Raw genomic sequence first — 25,602 nt, forward strand, 5'->3', positions numbered from 1 at the left:
CCAGGCAGTATCCACCTGAAATATTCAGTGGAGGCATATTCCTACCTGTCCTTCCCTCAGATTTACAGTAACTACCTGATTTTTTCTGGTCCTTAGGCTTTAGTTGAGATTGAGAGCTGTTACTGCTTACCAATGGGCTCCTGTTTTTCTTTTCCTCCCAAATTTGACTTAAAGCCTCCCCATCCTGGAAAGCTGACAGACAAAGAAGCTTCCCTTGTCAAGAGGGTTCCCATCTTCCTCAGCAGCTCATGCAATGCTATCCCATGGCTGAGGGTGACAAAGCCACCTTGGAAACATCACCTGCCTGCTTCCCTCCAGAAAGCTTTTGGCTCCACCTGACCCTAGAGCAGAAGGCTTAGGATTCACAAGTCTAGAACATCATCTCTACTATTGTCTCCTGATCTTTCTAATTACCCTAGTGGATTGGCCAGGGTCCCTTTCTGTGTGACTCTTGGCTTTCTTTGTGCTGCTTGCATCCAGAGAACACATCTCCTGGGCAGGAGCCCTTCCATCTACCAGTTCCTGCTGCTTTTTCATTGCAGTGATGACTGTAATTTGGTTTTTTGGCAAGACATTTGTTCTTTTCTACAACAAAGAATGAATCCTTACTTGCTGGCAGGACACTGGAGCACCATAATAAACCATCTTTATTCTGGTGCTACCTGCTAAGAGGAGAAGCAGAGGAAGCCTGTGATACATTCATTTCCTTTTTCTTTACCCTAGCAGGTAGAGTAAGTAACAAATCACCTTCTTCTTAAATATATTTTTAGTGGAAGACTCTTATCATAATTCTTCTTGATTACCTCTTTTCCTAGGCTAAAGTAGCTTAGGGTTCTCCTTCTAGACTATCCCTAATTTTTCTGCATTGGTCCCAAGACTGGAGGCCATCCTTCTGTCAAGGCTTCATAAAAACCTTCTGTTGGAACAAAACCAACAGTGTGATTCTTCCTTTCCATGTTATGCTCCTATTGAAGTACCTTATAGTTGATAAAGCAAATCTGTCATTAAGTTGTCTCTTTCAGCATAAAGTTGGATGTTTCTCATGTAGCAGCAGGGCCAAATTGCACCAAGGCTGAGCTGGACTTTAAAAAGATATAGATTTTAATTAATTTTATTTAAGCACCTGAATACTTTTATGAAACTGATTTCTTGCATATTCTGTTGAGATTGGCACTTCTCATTATTAATAGCCATAAATATGGATTAATGGTTTGGCTTTGGGACCCTGACACCTTGATTACAGAAAATCAAACCACTTTATTTCAAGACCTGAAGCAGGCAATTGAGATGCAATATCAGCTCCACTTAGAATGTCACTAACATGAAATCCTCAGTGTAGTGTTGTGAAAGGGAGATGAAAGCTGCAAGCTTTGCCCAGTTTCCTTTGCACTTCAATAATCTTTACATTTACACTTCCAGCGAGGTGTCAAAGATTTGGATGTTATATTTTTGGATGAGAATTGAAATAACATACTTGAGGCAGTTAAGTCCTTGAGTGTGAATTCTCAGTGCAATACCAGCAGACCACAAAGAATCAGAGACATACTTCACCCTGACACGTTTTCTGTGCAATTAATGTATTTTTATACAGTGCTAATTTAGTATAAAGATCCCAATCTTGTCTTTAAAATCTAACAGCAAAAAACCTAAAGACAAATACTTGTTTAAAAAATAAACAAACTCCACAAAAACAAAAAACCAAGGAAATTAAAACAAGCAAACAAAACCCCACAAACAGCAAAAGCCAAAACAAACCCAAAACCTCACAAAACCCCACAAAATCCATCCCACACTATTGCTATCAGGCAAATGGAAACAATTTCCAAGGCACTGCAGCTTATAGAAATCTTCAAAATTATGTGGGGCAGCTCCTCAATTGCAGCTGATTTTTCCTAATTAAAACAAATTCAATTAGTAATTTCTAGGCTGTAACCTGAAAGCACCACTGTAGCTCTCCCTTCAATGCAGTAACATTTAAATATACCTTCAATTTTAAGTAATTAATTAGGGAATACACTATAGATCATCCTGGGGCACTCCTCTAGCAAACAACTGGCACTACTTAAAAGTTTGTGTCTGCTTGAAAGTGATACACTTATAAAAACCTACACCCCAAATTCTACAGTAGCTTTCACCTAAGCCACAGTCCTTTCTGCTTTTTGCAATGTGAAATAAATCCCTGTGCAAATGTAATATCATGCTTCCACATTGCAGTCAATAATCTCAAAACCAACAAATCTCAATTAAGCCTCACAGCACACGTTCTCTCACAGTGGGACACAGAAGACTATTTCTGCTGAAGAAATCCATGAAATGAAGCACAGGGAGCCTAGCTCACTGACCCAAAATCTGTCTCAGGGTGAGGAACAAGGCCAGAAGGACCTGTAGTGCTGTCCATCTAAAGAACAGCACTTGCCTGAAGCAAAGAAACTCTTTTACTTACTTTAGATTTACTCATTGTCTTGGGCTTCACCAAGGGAATGTGCAAGGCAATTTCAAGACCCGGTTTCAGGATTATCCATTCTCTGAGATAAAATTCAGGGCAGGTGCACCCCGGTCTGAGGCACCATGACTGATACATACTGTGAGATTTGAGTAACAAAAAGCTTTGAGTGCCACTTTCTTTTCTTGGACCTCCAGGACATCTTTTTTATTAGTGGTAATTGCTTGGAGGCTTTTGTTTGTAACCCTGAGAACTGGAGACTTTTTCTCTAAAATAAATACATAAATTGCAGGTTGCTGTACAATCAGATGACCCCAGGAGCTGCAGCCTTAGGTAATACAGCAAGCAAAAGTGAGAGACTGCAGTGCAAAAACTCTGATTGCCACCTAAACTAAACACTTTCTCCCAGGGTGAAATGCTCCTTTAGTGCCGAGAACACACAGAAGAAATTTTGCATCATATTATCATATAATTATATGGGCTTATTAAGAGCAATCATGGTAAGAGCTGGACAAGTCTGAATTCCCATGTCTGTAATGAGCACATCACTGAGTTGCCTTGGCTGTGCACAGCTTTCTTTCAAGGCAGCAATTAGAGCAGACCTGATTGTAGCAGGGTGAGCTGACACACGGCTTGCAGAACAATTTACTTTGACTGAACTGCTGTCACAAGTTGTTGAGTTTACAGACACATGCAATTCTCTAGAGCTAATAACAATCTGATAACACAGAGAACATTTTTTCTCTTTCCTTCTTTAATGCATATCTGAGAATTCAGAAAGCTAAGTTTATAGAATAATCCTCCTCTGTCCTGATCTTATGATTTCTCTGTGTCTTTGAATGGTACAAGTAGAAGTGAGAAGTCAGGTCTGCTCCAGGTCTGATGTACAATTAGACCAAATTTAGTATGGCAATATTAAAATGATTGTACCATTTTGGTGAGGTAAAATACACATTAATCATACCTACCAGTTAAGTTCTGACTGGCAGCTCCTCTGTCCATCTGCTGGGTGTCATTGGCTGTAGTAGAAAGCAAACAGTAAAATTCAGGTTGGGTAACTACAGAAGAGCATCTTTTCCTCTATTTTCATCTCATCTGAGCAACATTCTCCAAAACACATCAATGTGTATTTCTGTGACATCCTAGAAAAGGTTCTTTAAAATGAATGAAATTCAGCACTGGTCACTTGGGGATGAGTGCTGAAGGCATTTCCCTCTCCTGCAGGAGCATTTGTTATCTGGTGACTGCAACTGTTCTGAGTTTAGGCCAGCCACTACAGTGCTGCAGTTTCAGGGCAGCTGCTGTTGGGAATGGCCATAGCTGTGTGAACACTTGAGGACAGTAAATGATGATCTGAAAACTTGACTTGGGTGAGTACCATTTGCTTCTAGCAGTATTCACCTGCAGAAGTTGAATGGGAGCATGAAAACATAACAGCACAGCAATTCTCTTGTGCTAAAGAAGGCAGCTTTTATCTGTTCAGATATTTTGATAGACCAATTCTCTTCAATAAACTCTGAATAAGTTGTAGTTCAAATTTATTTGTTTTCAAGAAAATCACAAAATGCAAATCAAATGCTTCTGTCTCAAAATCCAAACATAACACATTTCTAGCTGATCAAAGATGTACTAACACTGTTTGAAACAAATGCTGGTTTTCACATATTCCTCAATGCAAACATTAAACATTCCCTTAATTTCAGAGAGCTTTATTAGGAGGCTTTCTTAGAAGAGTCAGAAAGAAATACAATGCTCATTTTTATTTTCTTGTTCATGGTAATGCAAAGACAAGCTCTAAAGCAACACAGATTGTTGTGCAGATTGTTGTAACTCTAGGAATTTCTTAACATCTTCACAGGCTTCCCTCTGGATTGCTGCACAACTGATCCAAGACAGAGAAGGATCAGAAAGGTGTTTCACACTGTTTTAACTGCAGGAGGATGGAATATGGATACATCTTTAACAGGATGCTGGCAAAGACTGGCACTGTTTAGCAGAGCCTGAAAAGGACCAAACATCCTTTCTAACATCTATCTCCTCAGCCCTACAGCCAGCACTGAGTCCTGTCTTTAAAGACTTCCTTAAGGGTTCTGCCATGTGTGCTTCTGCAGCTGTACCCATGGCAGACCCCACTGGCCCCCTCTGAATTCTCCTTTCTTTTCTTGTGCTCATACCTGCACTACTCAAGCAATACCCAAGTGAGCTTTGTGGCTGAGCCTTGTACTTAATAAGATCCAAAGCTTTCCTCCTGAAAACACGAAGTGGTGGGTTAGGAGCAGCACTCCCTGGGTGAGTGACCTCCCTTTCCACTGAGAATCTCCCAGGGCAGATGGTGCTGCCCTTCCCCCTCACCTGGTGGGAGACAGAAGGCAGAGATTACAGGGCAGGATAAGAACAATTTACTGGAAAGGACAATGAGGGAAGGAAACGAAAGTAACAGCAACAGTATTAATTAAGTATAACAGGTATAAGATAAAGAAACGATTTGCACAGGAAAACCATGGCAAAGGATGAACCAGCTCTTCCCACCACACCATTTTCCCTGCCCTGAAGGGGTGAGTTCATCCCTCACTCTGCACCTTTCAGAGATGTGAGATGGCACCAAATCAGCCACTGTAAAAAATGAACCCTGCCCTGGCCAAAACAGGGCCACACATCCACTGCACCACAGCAGTCCTCTTCCCTTGCTGGGCATGGTTTCAGTGAGGAGTGTCCTGGCAGCTGATGGGAAGGGATGAGTTTGAGTTGGACTGCCACCACTAGCTGTGGGGATTCACACACATTCTCCTCCCTAAACTCTGACCCTCTTTTTAACATCCAGCCCCTCCTCCCAGTTTGTTTATTTCCTTCTACAAGGCTCTTCTAACACCTGAATAATCTCATTTAACCTAAGTGTCCTATTTAACCTGCTGGTTCCCACTGAGGTTAACAGAAGAACCATGTGGAAGAGTGAGGTCATCAGAGACCAGGACAGTGCCCTGGCACACCAAACAGCAGCTGCTTTCCCAAAACGACCCTGTTTCACTAGCAGCAGTGAAAACATGGAGATAAATGCACTTTGGATTAGTGTACAAACTGGGTTTTCAACAATTTCTCATTTCAAAAGTCAGGACCACTTTTTCCAGAACATCTGGCATTGATACTAATCAGTTCTCTATCTTTGATCCAAATTTTTTTACTGCTTTACTACTATCTCTTGCACAATTAATGCAAGTTGTTTGTGCCCTTTATGGCCACCATATGTTGGCAGCTGAGCTCTGGAGGCAGACCCAGAGCTGCACAAGCTGCTGCAGTGTTTGAGGGGAGCTGCTGAGCTCTGCCAGGGGAGGTTCCTCTGCACCCACCCTGCTGCACTTGCAGCTGTCTGTTTCCCAGATTCAGTAACAGTCCTGAAAGCTCCAATGATCAGGGAAGACACTTGCACAAACACAAGCAAGAGATTTCCTATAATCCCCACGGATTGTCAACAATGAGAGACTGAGCTGGAATTTGATATCTGTAAAAGACTCCAGTGAGAAATTTTCCAGGTTTATGTGCTGCTCTGTTCAGCAGTTGTTTGATGCCCAACTCAGAAATAAAAAACACTATTGTCACCAGAAATTCTCTTGATGAATATCTGAAAAATACTTCTAGTAGGATCACAATTTCCTCTGATGTCTCTATTAAAAAATAAATAAAATAAGGCAAGTTGCTTAGAAAACAAATTGAACTTTTTCTATACTTTTTGACAAGAAGCCCAGTCAATTCCCAATGTTTATGTAAGTATTCTATCCTGAAAGAAACAGTCTTTGCATCTGGGATATATAATTTCCTGTCAGGTAACTTGTTTTCAAGCTGCAGTTACAGGTGTTTTCAGTGCAGGTGACTTCTGTCCAGGTGATTTCAGTGTAACTCTGCACAGCCACAAGTGTCTGAATCAGAGTCTTGGATCCCTTCATGTAACAGGGACTGTAGTTCTACACAAATGAAGGCAGCACTAGCTCTGGCTGTCTAAGATGCTTGACAATGCTTGGAGCATTTGGCTTGCATTTTTTGGATATCACACATCCCTTCTTCCTTTGGATCTTCTTAATGACAAACACTGGCAAATAAAGGGCAGCCCCTGCTTCATTCTTTTATAGAGGTGTCCATACTTCTGCTTGGGCTATTAGCATCAGTAATTGGGAGTTCTTGTCTCATTGTATGAAAAAAAACCCCAAAAACATGATGTAGAACATAATTGTGTGAATATAAATGGTTGAACAAAAATATCTCTGCTTTTTTGCAACTAGAAATTGAAAGAACTGTTTGATGGGTTTGGGATTTTTTTAATGAGTTCAGAGTGTCTGTTACTCCAAAACAGAGGAGGGAGAGTGTCTGCCTTTAAGCTTCCTGTCCTGATGGTGAGCACGATGAACACTGAAAAACAAGACAATTGCAGCATGAACCAGTTGTCAGCTTGAGGATGGGCTTTTCCTTTTTTCAATCTTTCTCCAAACAGATAATGGGAGAAGTTTCAGCATTGTCATTTCTTGGGGAAGAAGCAGTTCTTCCTGCTCAGGAAAAAATCTAAGGAATTGCATGAGTGACACTTATTCTCGTTTTTGTTTGGTTTTTTTCCTCTTTTAAGCATTGTTATTTCTGTGTCTTTAAGCAGCTTTGCACTGTGGATCACATCAATTTTGAAACCTAGAGACTGAGTTTTGTATGAATACCAGTTAGAGAACCTTATCAGCAAGATTCAAATCCCCTTAGTATTACATTTTGCATAAAGTATTCAGAATGAATTACATATATTTGTATGGCAAAGGAGGTATAAATTGGTAAATAGGAAAAAAGATATATGGGAAAGCATAGCCTGAAGTGTGTATCTGAGATTTGGGAAGTTATGCATAATGAATAGGTAAGGATGCTGTTGAATTTGGATAGTTTCTGTAGGTGGGTGATGGAAATTGCACAGCACTGATGTGTAAATAATGCACAATCACTTAGTAACCCTGATCTGTTACTTATGAAACCGAGGAGAATGTGCCAGGAAGAGCCTGACAATGATGCTCAAAATCAGCATGAACATGTGCAGCTCCCAGCAGCCCTTACAAAGGCAAATGACAATTTGGGAATGGTGTTTTGATGATTCCTTCACCTCTCCTGCCCTCACTCACCACAAAGGGCTTTTTGCAACTCTGTGAATGAGGGCTTCCATTGCAGGATGTTCAAATACTGAACTTTTCAGTTGCTGGAGGGAAAATTCACCTAAAATGTGTGTCCTCTCTATGTGCAACTGAAAACAAGTATACGCACAATATAATTTATTTATAAAATCTCAGAAATGGGCATGTGCTGCTGCAGATGAATCTAAAAGAACAGCTGGCTCAAGTTAGATGCAGTGGATTGAAATACTAATTAATGTTTTTCTAAAGGCTGCATCTCAAACTGCAATTCACCCCAGGACTAGGGAAAGAAAAGATATTCACAGCAAGAGGCTGAGAATTGCCAGTGTTTATATGCTATTGAAACTTCACTCAAGAGCAGCACAAATTTACCCTGAGCTCTTCCTCTGCTCCCACACCCCTAAATGGCTCTTTGCAATAGACCACAGTGTTTGTATTTGGAGCAAAACAATTGTAAATACAGAAGCCAGTAAGCAACTAGTGTTTTCTATATCCTGACATTTTATCTACTGCCTCTCTGCTCTGGCAATTGCCATGGTGCTGGCAGTGGAGGCACCCCCAGGAAACTGCACAGCAGGGGCATTAAAAATTGTGTTGTCCCCAAAATGGGCCAGGTGCTGGGGAGTCCTTCAGACCCTCTTGTTTTGGTAAGTAAAAGTAACCAGATCTTTTGAAATCTGGAGAAAATAAATCCTCTACATATTTTTCCAATTACAGAGGACAAGAAATCCCCTTCACCTTCTCTTTGCTTTCCCCAGATTAACTGGAGAGGACTAAGTTGAAGGTCTGGGTCTTTCTCCAGTTGGCAGCAGTGTTTTGGTCTTTATTTCAGCCCCCAACCTCTGAGGCACCAGGACTCCTGCTGTTCTGGCAAGTCGCTCCAAAATAAATTCATGCTGCTGCTTTGGTAGCTGCCCATTGGGTTTTTATTGCTTCACTGGTGAAATGTTCCTTCTTGCTTGGGAATGGAGCTTCAACAGTCTCTCTCCTAGTTTGTTAGCAAGACCAAAGGAAGGTCTTTCCACAGTACAGAATTCAGAGCTTTGTCCCTGTCTGACATGCTGTCTAGAAAAATCAATAAAGGAATCAAATCTTCCAGGAAACATCTTAAATATTTGTGATATTTCTGCTTGAAGGTGGAGTATGTTTGTCTCAGAATATGGAAAACTAACTCCTGTCCAGTGCATTCAGAATGGATAAATAAGTTTTCATGCATAATTTTAATGGCAAAAATACCTTTCCATGAGTGACAGAATGAAGATAAATGCATTTAATATGAAATCCTTGTTTATATATGGACTTATAGGCTATATTTCTCATACACTGTGGTGTGATTTCCAAAGCATTTTTAAGGGTTTAATAGCTCCAGTTCTGCTCAAAAGAGAATTCACCAGACCATGTGGAAACCCTCCCCTTCCTTTAAGTGGTTTAATACATGAGCAAAAGAAGCAGCTGCTGAAGGCAGGAGCCTGATAGGGACAGCAAAAACCCCACAAGAGGCATTCACTGCCTCCTTTGCCTACAAGAAGAGTACTTGCTGCTGGCAGTGAGGGCTTTGGCTGCCATCCTCCAGTGGAGCTGTATCAGGAGATGTGCACTGCAAGAAAACACAAGTTCAGCTCTTTCTGCTCCATCAAGAAGAGCTGCTCCAGTCTTGTCCTGTCCTGACCCATGTAACATTGAACCTCTGAGGAGGATGAGTCTGTGTTTATAACAGGACACTCTGATCTCAGCTGAGCTTCTCTGGTGTGGTGGGGAAAGAAAATAAAAGCATGAAAAAGGGGCTAAAATACATTTGGAGTCTTCTGCCCTGATGTCAGTCACAGTTGCCATGCTGAAGGCAGCCTTTTTCTCAATCAAAACACAACAAAAGGGAACAATTCTCAATGTTGGCACTGTAATTTCATTTCTAATGGGTATTCTACTCTCTGAAGCAAAAGCCCAGCACTGCCAGAGGGCTCTTGAATGGTTTTGACTAATATAAACAAGTATTCAGATGTGATTCTTCCTTTGCAAGCTGATCCCATAGTGTGTTTACTTTAGCCATTCTCTTCTGGGGGTAGCTGGATGACACACTTCCAGCATAAGAATCACTAAACTAGATTTAGTCATGCATACTTGAGTCAGTCTTGTGTTACTTAATTTAGCACAGGCCATTAAATATTTTTACCTCTGTATTAGGGTCAGGATAGGAGAACTAATCAAGAGAGATTCACAGAGGCTTTATGTGTCATACAAAGTACTCAGGCTAATCTGCCACACTCAAACTTACTCCTCACCACACGTGAGTGAGGGAAAAACACACATAGGTCACACATTTCATGTACTCACATGTGAGTTTGCTAAGATGTGTGCACATGTGCAAGGGAAACATCAAACATTAAAACCATCCTCATTTCAAAGCAAAGCTTTTCAAGGTGAGGATAAAGATGCTCACAGTGGCAGCCAGAGCAGAGGCACAAAATCCCCAGCCTGGTCTGACCTGAAGATGTTTTGTTGATGCACCATGGAAGTGGCACAAAATACTGCTTAGTTCAGCATTGCTACCTTGGAGCAGGAAATGCTTGTTGGGGTTTCAAAGCACATGGTTTATTAATGTATTAAGAGACAGTTACATTGGTGCAAACATCCTCACTACACAGAGGCCCTAAGTAAAAAGACACATTTGGCACAATCATTTTGGAAATCTTAATCTATTTATCCTCTTTAGTATTCATCTTGTTAAACATGTACAGCACTAGATAAATTGGTGCTACTTAAATATTTATCAAATGTCTCCCTGCATGTTTAAATAGCAAGCAGGCAGCCAGTCATAAACACCAACTTTTTATCATTCCTCCAGGATCATCTGCATTTCTCCTGTGCCCCTGAAAGGCTCAGCATCCCAGTCAGCCCAGTGCAGACAGGGAGAAGCTGGGCAGGGTCTGGCAGGCTGTGCCAGGGGTGTGGGAGCAGAGCCCAGAGCCCAGAGCCCCAGTGCTGGCACAGCAGAGCAATCCCTGCTGGGGTGCAGGGCTGCAGCTGTCCCAGCCTCCTGCCTGGTTACCCAGGGCTGTGGGGGCACCAGGCAGGCATCTCAACAACAAGGTTTGTTTACCCCCAGGATCCCAAATCTCACTCTGGCTTCAAGCTGTTGTATTATCTCAACTTTTTCCTGCAAATAAGCTTTAAAAATCTAGTTTGCATCACTATCAGGGAGCTTAAAAGCAGAATGGAAAGAAGAGAACTATTTTAATATAAATTACAAAATCATAGCAACAACTGTGATCACAATCTCCTGGCACCCTATTTTACTAGTGACTGGTACATTTCAGCAGTGCTGATGTTTGTGCCAGATGCACACAAGGAATTGCAACTAGAATTTGCTTCCAGCCACGTTTCACACAGTGCCAGCCAAGCACAAACATGCATCCCACTGCTGGGTGCTAGAAGGAGAAATGGAAGCAAAGGGTCCTGAGCAGACCTGGCTTCTGACACCAACACTGGCATCCTACAGGCTCACTGGGCTCAGCACAGTTTGTTTGTTTTTGCATCAGTGATGGCAGGGCCAGGGCACAGCCATGGACATCCTGCAATAGCATCTTCCCCTGAGGAGCCATGCTCTTCACAACCATCTTTGCTTCACCTTTTACAGACAAGGAAATCAGGGCTATAATAACTTTCTGCCATTTGTATTAAAAGTTGGGGACAAATGAACCAACAAAATCAGACTTCTCTGACTCCTAGTTTTGTGCTATTCTCACAAAACCATGTTTAACCCTGCTCCACGTGCAACCAAGAATACTGATGGTGCATTATTCTTTTAGGATGCTCAGTATCAATAGTGACAATATTTGAAGTTGTTTCAAGTAGTTTTTGGGGGCCCAATTCTGTGCTTTCCAAAACTTTTCTTAATGATAAAGCAGTGAAGAATGTCCTTATAAAATATGTAACTGATGCGAATTTGAGAGACAACAGCAAGCATTTTGGAATCAGAATTATTCAAAATAAGTCTTTAGAAACTGGGAAAGTTCTAAATCAAAGGTATGAAATTAAATAAAGCAAAATGAAAAGGAGGAAAAAAAAATCAAACACACACCCCAAAACCCCTAACCCTGAAAATAGATGCCTTATCAGCAGTACTGCATAAGAGATTCTGTATATTGCAGGAACCAACACACACACTGAGTATGTGCCTACAAGAAGACAGATTCATCAGTGCATGGAGAAAAGGCTTATTATGATGTGGGATGTTGTTAGTTCTTAGGAAAGGAGAACTCAGCTGGAGTAGCATGCTTAAACAGGGGAACTATATGTTTTAAAGGACACATGAAAATTGGAGAGAGGTCACAAGACAGAAATGACAATTTGACTCTAAGGATAGCTTTGGAAAACTGGGCTTTGATCCAGAAACCAGAAGACCAGGGAAAGGACAGGATAACATGTTCCAGTGTATGTTTCAGTATTCCAAACACTGTTACAAAAACGACAATCAATTATTCCCCATGTCCACTGAGGGAAGGATGAGAAGAAATTAACCTCATTTTCAGGTTTAATATAAAGAATATTTAGGTAAAATATTAGGAAAATCTTCTTAATAAGAGCATAATTAAGTGTTGGACCAGACTGCCTGAGGGACAGGGTCTGAGGCACTGCCTTCAAGGGAGGTGCTAGAGCACAAGTTGGACAAGTGACTCAGGATGTTCTGGGGAGACTTTGCAGCTGGGAGGGGGAACTGGGGACCCTTCCCACTCTGTCTCTCTACACATGTGATATATCTCTGTGAGATCCACTGACCCAATGAAATGTAATATTCTTGACACTACTATCTCTCTTAATAGTCATCTGGTCTTCATAGCAGCTTCTGGAGCAAAAGAGAGAGGCTATAAATTTGCTCCAACTGATTAAACAACTCAGTTGATAAGACTGAATAAAAGTACTCCAGAGAAATTATTTTGGTCACAAATAAGTTCAAAATTACTTCACACTATGATCAAAGCACTGCTAAATCTGTGCTAAACCTCTTCCTGCCCACCATGAAGAACTGACACTCTGCAGATTTGAAATACAGCAACTGAGGCAGCCTGGATACAAAGGTTAACCTAGACAGATTAATATGAGCTTGTATAAAGCTCTTAATGCTATTCCAAATGCTAATAGTGACTGACATTATAGGGTTTCCTGGAACTGATTTAGAAAGACAAGAATTGTTTGCAGTAAAAGTCTGTTTATCTAACAAGAAGAGCAGGAATTTCTTAATTTTTTAATCCAGCAATTTAACCAATTATTATCTCATTTAACAGAAAAATAATTTCTAAACATGGCATTTATCTGCTGATTTCCCAAGACACTGTACTGTACCACACACTGCTCTTCAAACAGGGCTCCAGAAGCACTGCTGAAATATCTGTTGGCAGAAAGCTGTGAAAAAAGACAAGTTTTATTTTAACTGTTTTGCCAGTCACTAGAGTGAACTGCAGCAAGTGCAGTGTTTTCCTCAAGGTGAGAAGGAGTGGGACAGACAGATTCCTAGTGAGGGGCTGTACATCCTCAATGTCCATCCCATGTCTGCTGCTCCAAGCCCTGGGATGGACAGCTCCTGGTTAAGCAGTAAATGATCCTCAGTGCTCTTCAGCACACAGGTGCTCTATGCAGTTGCTTTTGAAGCCTTTTAGCCATGCACATTTCTCCTTTTTATTTCAGCCAAACACATAATTTTCCCGTTTTTTTTTTTTTTTTTTTTTTTTTTTTTTTTTTTTTTTTTTTTCTTTTTAGTGAAATAACAAATGTGAGGCTATTGTGAATTTGGCAGAGGCATAAGAGGAATTTTGAGAACCTCAGGGAGCTGAGCCATTTCACTGAGAGTAATCTTAGCTCACAAATAGAACAGCAGTCCCTGGTAGTATTGCAAATCCTGCTTCAGCAGCAAAAATATCATAGATTTTTTTTCCCCTCTTAAAGAAAAAGACTAAATAATATAGCTTGAAGGAGACAAAATAATATACTTTAAATCTTTAAGTGCCCCTGCCAAGAACTTTAGACCAGATGATCCTTGAGGTTCTTTCCAATCTGGTATTCTAGGATTCTGTGATTTAAGCTTCTAGTTATAAAATACTATCTCCCCTCCTCCATCACAGTAGAACCTCAATGTTAAAAAAGAAATTGAGCTTCTCAGTAAAAATCAAAAGACAAGAGACTTACAGAAAATAAATATCAAAATGGCTATAATATAAACTAACTTAGGCTGGAAATTCAACTGGAAGAATTTTTCAAGTGTATGTAGTATTCTGTGTCATTAAGTACAAACTAATAACGTTTGATATATACCAGAATTCAAATCTGGCCAACAGCTAAACACACATTTATCTCCTCTTGTTGAGTGCAGTATAAACTGTATTCATTCCCATCCAAGGGAATGTTTCTCAATATTTCTGGGAATTTTCATAGATTCATATAGGCAGGAAATGTTTTTGATGTAATCTCTCTGCTTTTTCTTTGGCAACCCCTGGGCAGAATTACTATGCAGACTTTTTATAACATTTTTCTGGGTTTGCTCTGTGTATTGAGATATTCTGCAATCTACTTAAATCCAATTACAAAACCACTGCACTGTGCATGTTTCATAATATGAAACAGCTGCTAAGGAAAGCTCAAAATACATCTCATGTGCACTTTTTAATTATATGCCTTTACTGTACCAACTCTCAGCTCATACAGAATATATAAACTAATATATTTTACTGCAGTGAATTGTGGATTACTTTTTATAGGATGATTGCTTCTACAACTACAGCACAAATTGGGAATTTATTTATTTCCATACTACAAATAGCAGAGGGTAAAAACTACAAAGCTGAAAAAGCAAATATTCAAGCCTGTACAGAGGCAAATGCTAGGATGAGCAAGCTGCAACAGAAACAGAGAAAGCTCAGCCAAAACATGGTGAAAATTACTATTATTTGGACTGTGCCTCTAATTCCCTTGTAAGGCCTTTCTGTGGCTGCCTCATCAAATGGGCAGAATGAAATGCAGAGGAATTTAATGAAGTGTCCTTTTAGCAAGAGAAATGGGAACAGGAGTTTGCAATCTAAGCTCTAAGCTATTAGACCTCAGATCTTCAAATATCTGTAATTCAATGTCCAGGGAATTAAGGAGCAGAAAGACTGCCACAGTATGAATGAGTGTCAGATTTATAGATAAAGCATTAGAATAATAAATAATGGCTTCCAGTTTTGTCAAAAGGTCTTTTCTACCTCAGCAGCTATGGAGGATTTGCAGGCTTCATATGCTGAAGGGAATACTGCTACTTTCTAGTTGGAATTGGCACCAAGATCCCAATCTTTTATCTGTCATGTCCACCTTGGACCACTGCCTGTTCCAAGAACAAACTCTCTTTTCAAAAATTTGTTTAATTATTTAATATTTTTTTTTTCCTTAATCTATTATTAAGAAAAAAGAAGAGAAAAGCGTAGAAGTTCTACCTGGCAAGATTCAAGAATAGTGCTACACGATCATAATATCTTCAGTTTGTCAAAGGAAATAAAATAATAAAATAAAATAGTCTCATAAAGGTCAAATGGCACCAAAGAGTGTTGGACCAAGATGCAGAGGTCAGACTTGAAGACTTACTATCACCCCTGAGTGGTACCACACCCAGTTCTCTGGTATTGCTTGGCACTGTGGACCCATTACACTGGTCACCACTATTGTGAGGCTCTTCAAAGGAGAGAAAAAGAAACTGGAAATTTTAACTAGTCTGCTGGGGTGAAGGCTAAAATTTTAGTCTTTAATGATGACAGAAGATGTCCATTCAGACATTTTACACTACACCAAAGTCTGCTCTCATGCCAGGTACCCAGGTACCTCTTCCCAGGAGTGTGCCATACCTGCTAGCTTAATATTGAAACTAGTATAAGTCTTCCTGGATTTGTGTATGTTGTGCATATGAATCACATGAACAGTAATCAGAACTGGCCTCTCTGGCTAAAATATATATATATATATATATATAAATCAAAGAGTTTATGAAACAACACCAGACCTTTCCTTTCTTCACAGGATGCAGTACAGACCAAAGAGTGCAGGACTTGCTACAGTCCCTTTCATGAAAGCAGGTGATGAACAAACCTGATGAAAGTTAGTCTTTGCTTTGCTCAGATCATGTGTGCAATGTCTCTGTTTTCTACTCCCAGACCAGAGGGTGCAGACTACAGGGTGAGCTCACGTGAGTGACCTGCACCCCAGACTTCACTATTCCTTGAACTGTACCAGTCTGGAGACCCATGTGGGCTCATGGAGCCAGAGACTGGCCACTTGAGGAAGATGAACCAAGCACAAGAGGGTGGATGCACCTGCTGCACCCACAGCTCGACTGTGAGCTCCAGCAGGAGGGGAGCTGCAGCCTGCAGCAGGGCAGAGCAAGAGGCATTCTGTGGCTCCTGCAGCAGGGGCTGTGCTACCTCAACTCAGGCTACGTTTTAAGATAACAGATTAAAGCAGCAAACCTCAGGTGTCCTCCAACATACATGTTCTCTGTTCTCAAAGGCTTAACGTTGCCATGAAATACTTACAAAATGAAAATAATTTGATACTCTGACATGCAAGAAGACAAAGAAACAGGAATAAAGGTCAGCTTTTCTTTTTTATATATTGAATGCTTCAACAGTAGAAATACTTCACAATTTCTTGCTCTCTTATAGCTTAGCAGCAGGAAGGTAAAATACAGGAAATTATAAATTAATGAGAATATTAGATAAATAAAGAGCCAATCTTCACAAAATTCTGAAAATACTTTCTTTGGGAAAAAAAATCATTACATTACAGGAAAAAAAAGTCATTTTTCTTGGATCATGTTATCATCAGGGCTGCAGCCTTTTGCTCAGCCATAATGAATGGTTTTATATCAAACTTAGGAAGTCTGAGGAGGGAGCTGGAGCTGTGAGGTGGCAAAGGGGAGAGGCTGCACTCCTGTTTTGTGTGATAACAGCTTGTGGGTAGTAGGCTGCTATCCCAACTGCTCAGTGGAGACTGGGAGCTTGGGAGGCAGACAGAAATGTTGGGGAATTTTTAAATGTGAAGCTGAATACACGGAGAGGGAGGGAAAAGTTCATCACCCAGACCATAAAACCTGGACAATGCTAAAAATTGCTGTCTACTCACACTGTAAGAACCTTAGAGATCAGGTGTTCAGCTCAACTCTGTGAAGGGCTTATAGCACCCAGGCCTTTACTACCCTGCTAAAAAACTTACAGCTGAGCTCTGGTCTGTATTAGATAAATTGTTATACCTCATATAGTTCATTTGAGGAGACTTGCACGAGGTGTAAAGTTAATAATAGAAACTGGAGCGAAGGGGCCCTGTCAGGTTAATCCTGCACGTGTGTTGTTTATGAGCTCCCTACAAGATGTTTTAGGGGGTGGTGCCATTCTCCCTGAAAACAAAATGAACAGATGACTTCCTTTCCTGTGTTTTGTCGTGCTACAGATTATTTAATACTGATATTAAAAATAACCTTCTTCCAATCTTCTTTACTCATGTCAGACAGCATTTACTACAGAGCAAGCAGACAAAAGAAGGTCACTGCAGCAGCTAAGCTCCTGAGGTAGGATTACATTTTGTGGAAAGCATGGGATAGCCACCCTGTGCTAAGGGGGCTTCTGCTTGTCAGAGAGTCACAAACAGAGATGAAAACCAATCTTCTTTTTTCCTGAAAAGTGACTATCCAGATCAATGACTTTGCTTCTGTGATAGTGCTCACGTATGTACGTGGTTTGGCTGATTACATATTTTTGTAGTGTTCTGTTCTTACTGACATACAGTTACTTTTATTGGATTCATAGTTTGTGTAAACTGTGTATTACAGCCTTGCCTCTGCCCAAGCCGTCCATCATAGGTCCTAGCTTTCAGAAGAAATCTATAAATGCATTCATTAAAAAAACCCAAAATAAGTTATCCACAAGAGAGAAGAAGAATCTATCAGTTCTAATCTCCAGGTGTCCATGACAGTAGCCTGAGGTGAGGCCACTGTCTAGGCTAGTGCTGTCCCACATGCAGCTGCTGGCCACTTGCCTCATCTGCATAGATGAATTCATTAGCCAGGACTGAACTTTGTGCCTGTGGGACCCAGCCCAGCTGAAGCCTGTATGTCCCCCACAAAATATCAGTATGTCACAAGAAGGAACTATACTGGTAGCCAGTGCTTAACTGGTCACAAGCAAGGAATTATCAGTATTGAGAACAGACAGTCCCATGTCCCATGGCAGTACCCTGATTTCTGAAGAGGAAGGCACCAAACTGTGTGTTCAAGTTTAGTAAACAGGAGCATCCTTATTTAAAATCTCTTTATCAGCTGAAATTACCCATGTGGAGGAGGTTTCCAGGACTTCATCTGAAAGTGTTCACTCAAAGCCATAAGTTGCTTTTCAACAAACTGAAATGCCCGTGCTGATAAGGCCATGTCCTTATCAAACAACTCATTACATCCAGTTCCTACAGAAAGAACCTTGGAGATGCTGACTGGGACTCTTTTGTCACTTGAGAAGTGCTGGAGATGGAACCAAAATCTGGAGTGGTAGTTGGACATTGCACCCCAACCTGTTATCAAACAGCATCAGAACCAAGTCAGGAACTTGAAAATAATCTGAAAATGCAGAGGAGAAGAGCATGGAATAAAGCTGCAGAAAATCTTGACTTGTTAGAGCCAAAGACATTTTGATTTTCTTTTGGGTTACTAATTTTGTTCTAGTGTCAAAATTTTTGTTTCATTTTTGTTTCAAGCATTCCTGACTTTGTAGTTTATCAGAATGCCAAGAGTCAAAGCTTGCAAGCAGAAAGAAAACATAGAAATGATGGAAAAACAGAGTGAGTAGGGGGTGGGGGGGGGGGCTCACAAAAGAAGATACAAGCTCCTACTACATGCATCATGTAATCCCTGTCATTTTGTATCTTTGTTTAGCTGTGAAATTGGTTATAGCAACTACTACTGGTTTGTTTCCTCAGATGAAAAACAACGAATGTCATTTTTAAGTTCCCTGACGAGTTGACATGCAGATTTATCAGTCTCAAGAAAGGGGCACAACAGAGTGTAATGGCAAGACATATAGCTGACAAAACATCAACTCTCTGAAGGCATCCCAAAGTGATATAAATCTTCCATTCAAATGAAGGCAATCCTTACTGAAATCATACCCTAAACTGGCATGAATCAAAGGTCTACAATGCAATGTCACATTGTTTTCTAAGCTTGAAAATTAATGTGAGTAGAATTGTCCATTTAATTCTTTTATTTTTCCTTGGGAGTAAGAAATTAGAACAAATACATGTTAGAGGATAGCAAACAGCAATTGTACTGTTTCCCACCATTTTTATGGATTCCAATAATTCTTTCAAATTTTGCATGTTTTGTGTCAAATACAGCAACATGCTCCTCCTGCTTGCTCTAACTCCAGTTCTCTACTCTCACAGAGCCTGCAGAGCCTGGGTTAGCCTGGCTCCAGCCTCAAAGAGTTCACAGCTTTGAGTTGGGTTGTGAACTCATACAGCCTGTAATCCTTTAAGCCTTGCATCCCACAGAAGAATTAAGGATGAGGAAGGCTGCAGCTGTGGATGTCAGAGAGGGGAGAAAGGGTGATGATGGGGAGCTGAGCAGAAGGAGGGCATGGGCTTTGCAGGTAGCTGGTGAGTGCTGCTGGGCAGAATTGGCTGCCTGGGAGGGCTGGCAGAACCCAAAGGGTTAAGCCATGCTTGAAGGGAAGGGTGGTATTGAGTGGCAGGAGAAAGGGCAGAGCTAGGCAGGGTGCACAGGGCAGAGGACAGGGAAGGACTCAGGGGCTGTAACTCACAGAAAGCAGAGCAAAGGGGGCAGGCATAGGGCTAAAGGGTAGAGCTGGCAAGAGGGATAAGTAGACTGGTTTGATTTTGGGATGCTGGCAGAATGCTGGATACTGTCACTCTGACATGTTATTGGCAAAAGGTGTACGTAAATCACTCTTCTCCACAGCCCTGGTGCAGGGAAGGCATGCTGCTCCTCTCCCACACTTCCATGCACCCTTCTCTCCCTAAACAAATATCCAGAGAAAGACTAAACATAGCACAAGAGGTTTTCTACCTTGTCCTTTTCCTTTTTGGGAGGTGGAAAGTTTGGAGTTATGATTTTTAGTCTCTTCAGGGAATACTTTTACCTAGCTTGACTCCAACTAATGAAAAAGGCTATTTATCTAATAGACCTTTAATCACAAGCTCTACTTAAACATCAATTACATGATACAACCATTATAGTTAAGCTCTAAATCTCATGTATCTTCCTGTTATCTGAGGATTTTCCTCTGAGACAACAGAGATGATTGATATGCAGCCAGATTTTCAAATGCTCACCACAGAGTATGGGTCAGGTTTTTTTGTCCAGCTGTTACCATTTTGGATGCTTATACAGCAGATTTTGGGATGCCTTATCACCTACTGTGCTGTGGTTTGAAAGAATGCTTCCTCATTTATGTGAGCAATTAGGGTTCAGCTGCCTTGGGAACCTGACCACAGCTCTGAGTGCTGACATAATTTAAAAATGTTGGCCATAAAGAACAGAGCTAGAAGGCATCCTGATTAAATTTAGCCCGATTGCCCTAATAAGGCACAAAGGACCACAAATAGAAGATGATGCATTCCCTCAAAGACAGGTTTTCTTGATATCTCTGGGCTTGCTACGACTCCAGGCTGTTTTTACACATTGTGCCTCTACTGTGACTGCTCCACATGCAGGCACACCACAGACCAGCACGTCCTTCGCCGTGCCCACAGGAGTGTGCAGCTCAGCCAGCCCAGGCATGGCTGTGATTTGGATGGCAGGGACACAAGGGGGAAAGGGCTGCAAACTGCTGCAGTATTTCCCACTACACAGTTGTCTGCATCTACCTGACATGCAGTTAGCAGGGAAGAAACATCAAGGAAAGGTCACCAGCTGCTCAGAGCAGTTTCAGGTCACACACATGCTCGGGGGTGCCAGCAGTGTAACGGGAGGCAGCTGAAGCAGTCATGCTTCCATTTACCATCTCACAGTGACAAGCTCTGACACCTTAACTAGGTGCTACTCAGACAACACATTTTCAGTACCCAATACATTATAAATTATCTTAACTCAGTCACTTCCAGACACCTTTAGGCAAGTCCTTTATTTCAGGCTAGATCCAAACAGTACAGAGAAACTCAGATATGACTGGAAAGCTTTCTTATATTGATAGGAACATCCATGAAAATAAACAGGAGATCTGTCATACATGGATAATACTAATCATAAAATAGGTGTTGGCTTAGTCTGCTAAAGAAATGTCTCAATTAGTAGTGTTGATCTTGATTCACGTTCAGTTTTTGTCTGAAAGCTAATATCTTTTTCCTGTTACTCTAGGTTCATGTCCTTGTTATGCAAACTACAAACATTTCTAATCCAGAAGTACTGTGGTAGCCCACCATAAATAGGCTAGAAAATAAGGTAGAAAACCTATAACTTGTATAAATTAGTAACCCAAGAGAAAATCTAAATGTCTTTGCCTCCAGCAAGTCAAGATTTTCTGCAGCCTCACTCCATGTTCTTCTCTGCATTCTCACATTCTCTTTGAGTTCCTACAGACTATTCCATCCTTGCAGATATCTATCACTGTAGCCATATGTCTTCACTCTGCATTTTAAAATCAGTCAGTGCATCACTGAGGTCAGAAGGACTTGGCCTTTCTGAATTCTTCCCTGAATGGAAGTAAGGGAATCAAACTCACCATATTGTCTCAATAACAGTGTTGGGCACTCACAACCCATTATCTGGAAGGAATATTTTCTTGTATTTAGAAAAACTTCCATCCAAAGCTTAAGACAGGAACTGTAATTCTCTTTGTCATATTATCCGACTAATTTAACACATTTGTCAGTCTGTCAAGGTGTTCTGTTTTCCCCAAGGCTACTCTGTTGTTCCTCTGACACCTGCTTAGGGTGCCTATGACAACTGTAACAAGAACTTGGACAAGAGGCTTTCTCTGTGCTCTGTACAATCCATTTTCGGTTGTGCCTTTATATATCCTCCTGCTGAACAAGCTAAGATTAGCTCTGGTCAGGATAATTGTTCCATGAGCAGGCAGTGTAGCAACTTGTTCTTTGATGTACATTGCTGGCAAATGCCCTGAGCTGAAATACAGGTAGATTTCAGCAGCACCAAACACCACTTATGGGAAAACTATTCGATGTTTAGCCTGGCTTAAATTGGCAATGCAGGGTTGTGCCATAGCTGTGGCCTTGATTTGTTTATGCCTGCAAAAAGGCAAAACCCAGAAACTGCCTTCTCCAACAGTTTTTTTTACTGATTTCCAAGGAACCAACATAACCTTGGATGTCCAGCATAAATTCTTGCTTTGTCTTGCAATGCATTTGTGATGCTGAATAACAGAAGGTGTAGTAACAGAGGCAAGAATCATGCTCATATTTTATTACTGCAAGAGAGGAACCACATTAATACACCGAAATTGCAAATAAAAATCAAAAGCACAAAAAAATCTGCACAAGGCAGAGGAAAGCACAACACCCTTTGAAAGTGTATTTGCAACCTGTAAGAAAAACACTTCTCATTTTACCAGTAATCACTGGCCTTCGGGAACAGAGAACACTTAAGAACACAGATAACAGCCCCAAAGGAAATGCTAAACCCATCAGGAAATAAGGACACCTCTCGAGAGGAGTAAAACAAGATTTTTTTTCGAAAGCTAATGGGTAAGTCATCTTGATGTGAAAAGCAAACAGCAAACCCGCCTGGCCTCGAAGCAACGCGCAGAGGCAATGGCCAAGGGGGATGGCAGGGCCGTGTCCGGGGTGTTCCCGGCTCTGCCCCGCGCCGGCCGCGGTGCAACAGGTCACGGATGGCTGCTGAGAGGGATGCGGGGTCCGCCCGACCCGCCCGGCTGCGTTAGACCGCCGTGGCTCCCAGCCTAGCTCCAGCGCCGCTCGCCCAGCGCGGCCCGCCGGGGTTAAACCCCTCACGCTCCTCCTCTTCCTCCGCTCACCATCCCGGCCCGGCGGGGTGGTCCTGCAGCCCCGGCCCGGGGCAGAGCCCGCCCTCCATAATCCGTGCGCGGGCGGCACCGCCGCCACGGCTGCTGCGGCGCTCTGAGGCGGAGCGGAGCGGGCTGTGCTGTGCTGGCCGTGCCCCGCCGCCTCCGGCTCGCTGCCCCGCTCGACCGGTGAGTGCTGCGGGCGGGGCTGCGTGAGGAGGGTCCCGGGCAGCCCCGGCGGGGCCGTGAGGGGCAGCAGGCGGGGAAGAGGCTCCTCCGCCTTCTCCCGCTGCGGGCGGGAGGTGCTGGCCGGGAGAGCGCGGCCCCTTCCCTGGCGGGAGGAGAGCGTCGGCGGGCGGGGGAGCTCCGTGGGAAGCCGGGTGAGAGCGGGCGGGGGAATGGCCGTCGAGGGAGGCGGCTGCCCGCGGGAATAGGATCCCAGGGGGCTCGGCTGGGAGAGCGACCTGTGGGAGCGGCGGGATGGAGGCGCCCCGAGAGGAGAGCTCGGGGTGAGGCGGGGGCAGGGGAGCGGGATGGCGGGCGGGTCGGTGCTGCGGGGGCAGGGGAGCGGGATGGCGGGTCGGTGCTGCGGGGGCAGGGGAGCGGGATGGCGGGAGAGACGGGCTGCGGAGACAGGGGAGCGGGATGGCGGGAGAGACGGGCTGCGGAGACAGGGGAGCGGGATAGCGGGCGGGTCGGTGCTGCGGGGACAGGGGAGCAGGATGGCGGGAGAGACGGGCTGCGGGCGCTGGGGAGCGGGATGGCGGGAGAGACGGGCTGCGGCACGGCGGCGGGATGCGGCCGGTCCGCGGGGAGCCAGGGCGGGTCCGCCCGCCGAGCAGAGCGGGGCGGCGGGCGCGGGGTGCGCGTTCCCTCCCCGGGGGTCGTGTGTGGCGGCGGTGGCGGCGGAGGGATCGGGGACAGCTGTGAGCAGATGAACAGAGAGGAGCGGCGGGAGCAGGGCGGGCAGAGCCCCGGAGATCTCCGGGTAGAGGGGAAGGCGCTCCACGGGGAGGAGGAGGAAGAGGGCGGCCGCTGAGGGCACCTGCCCGGGGCGGGGAGGCGGGCGGTGGGGCTGCTCGGAGCCGTCTCGGGAGCCGGACGGGGACGGGGCTGTGCTGTCCTCGAAATCGGCTCGTCAGGGGCAGGGAGGGGCGGCAGGGCGGCGACCCGCAGGCTGGGCTGTGCGCTGGGTGTGAGCGCGGAGAGGCCCGTGCGCTGCCGCGGGCTCCGGCTCCACGGCAGCGCTGCGGCGGTGCCGCCGCCCCGCAGGAGCTCCTGAGGCGGTGCTGCCCGCGCCGGCTGCTCGCTGCGCACCTGGGCAGAGCGCGCCAGCCCGCCCCGCTGGCCAGACGCTTCCCGCAGCAGAGGTGAGCTCTGCGCCGAGCCGGGGACATCATCCGAGAGCTGCGGAGAAGGGGCAGTTGTGGTAGTAAACATGGGCTGTGTCTTCCGCACACAGATGCGGAGGAGCCGCTGGAGAAACTAGCACATCGGTCGGTATTGCAGCAGAGGCAGAGCTGCGGTACCCGCGCTCCTCTGCAGCTTGCGGATGAGGACTAGGCAGCCTGTTAGAGGAGGAGGTCTCTACAGTTAAGTACTTGCAAAGAAGGTGAAGGAAAGGCTGCTAGTGGAAAACATGTGCATCGTGTTGTGGTACCTTGGTGTTGGGACGTGTACACAGCGCTTATCAGTCCACATTTGCCAAAAACTGCCTGTTTATGGGCTGGACTTACTGTGTTTTACAGTGTTCTATGTGATGCTGAAAAGTAATTTAATAAAGAATGCACTTTGAATACTGGGGTAAATGCACCACTTAGGATCAAGTTAAATAAATTATTTTGTTCGGTTAGTAAAAATGTGCTTTAAGTATTTAGGCAATCAGCTGAAAATCAGACCTGCTTATACTTGAGGGAAGGTATCTCACCTGGAATTTTTACAGGTGTGCTTCTGCTTGCAAATGGCTGTGACTTCTAAAACAGAAGAATTTTTTAATGTTGCTTTTTTTTTTTTTTTTTTTAGTTAATTAATTTTGAAATTAATAAGAAGCTGCTCAAAGCAAATTGGATTCTGAATATTCAGTTTTTCCTGCCCTGAGCACTTACTCAATTTGAACATACAGCAGACAAGTCAGATGGGTACCAAAGCTGCCTTTTGTGGAAGATGCTATTTGTTTAGTTTTTCTCAGTGCTGCCAAGCTCTGTTCTGCAGTCCCTAGTGTTTATTAGGTTTATCTGCTTCTTAATCCTCCTATGGCAACAGGTTGTAATTGTTGGTAGTCCTAGGCAGATTTTGCCTGCCAGAATCTAACTTGGCTTGCTGTGTTGGGTCTCCTGAATGGGAAGGTGGTGGTTTAGGTTTGGTTTGTTAGGGTTTTTTTTTATGCATGCTTAGGAGTTTCAGTCTGCCTTGTTACTGTGTTTTGTGGCTGTTTTAATTTCACTTCTGGTGGCTGCTGGTGTGGATTTTGGCACCGGGATTTTGGCCTTGGATTTTCAAATGTGCAATTGAAAAAATGTAACAAATGTACTCAGAACCTTTGTGTGGGCTTTCTATGGAGTAGCACATCTACCATCATCCCATCCCATGCTGGTTCACTGCCAGCAGACAGCACCCCCATTGAACTTCAGCAGTCTAGCCCCTAGTTGATTGAATTTCAGTTCACGGGGTTAATCGTGGTTGCATCACTGCACTGCAGTGTTGTATTTGCATGGATTGCAGTGTTAAACAGAAGGAGGCCAGTCCCATTGGAACAAAGAGCTGGACAGCATGCTGCCTCTGAGCTCTGTTATTCAGAGTTGATGTATCATGGAAGTTGCTGAACTAAAGCATCTAGCTTTGTCTCCTCTTCCCTTGTTAAACTCACAGCAGAGGTTGGTTTTGGAAAATATTTTTAATAACAGATAGGATAAGATATATCTGAGATGATAAAGCTGCTGCATATTTGGGTGATGCTGTTCTCCACAGGTAGTGTTTAAAAGCCCAGGAGTTATGCTTAGTGACTTGTACG

At 43.4% G+C, this 25,602-nt stretch overlaps 1 protein-coding gene across 2 annotated transcripts in view; it reads left to right on the forward strand.

Annotated features, from left to right (window-relative positions):
- Positions 1-22,629: 22,629 nt before the first annotated feature.
- Positions 22,630-25,602, forward strand: part of PROM1 (prominin 1) — a 59,727-nt gene continuing 56,754 nt past the window's right edge. For both annotated transcript variants that reach the window (XM_056490657.1, XM_056490658.1), the window contains exon 1: positions 22,630-22,781. The gene's annotated coding sequence lies outside the window, so the exon portion shown is untranslated. The remainder of the gene's footprint in view (positions 22,782-25,602) is intronic.

Source organism: Oenanthe melanoleuca, chromosome 4, assembly GCF_029582105.1.
Source record: "Oenanthe melanoleuca isolate GR-GAL-2019-014 chromosome 4, OMel1.0, whole genome shotgun sequence".
Classification (NCBI taxonomy): domain Eukaryota; kingdom Metazoa; phylum Chordata; class Aves; order Passeriformes; family Muscicapidae; genus Oenanthe; species Oenanthe melanoleuca.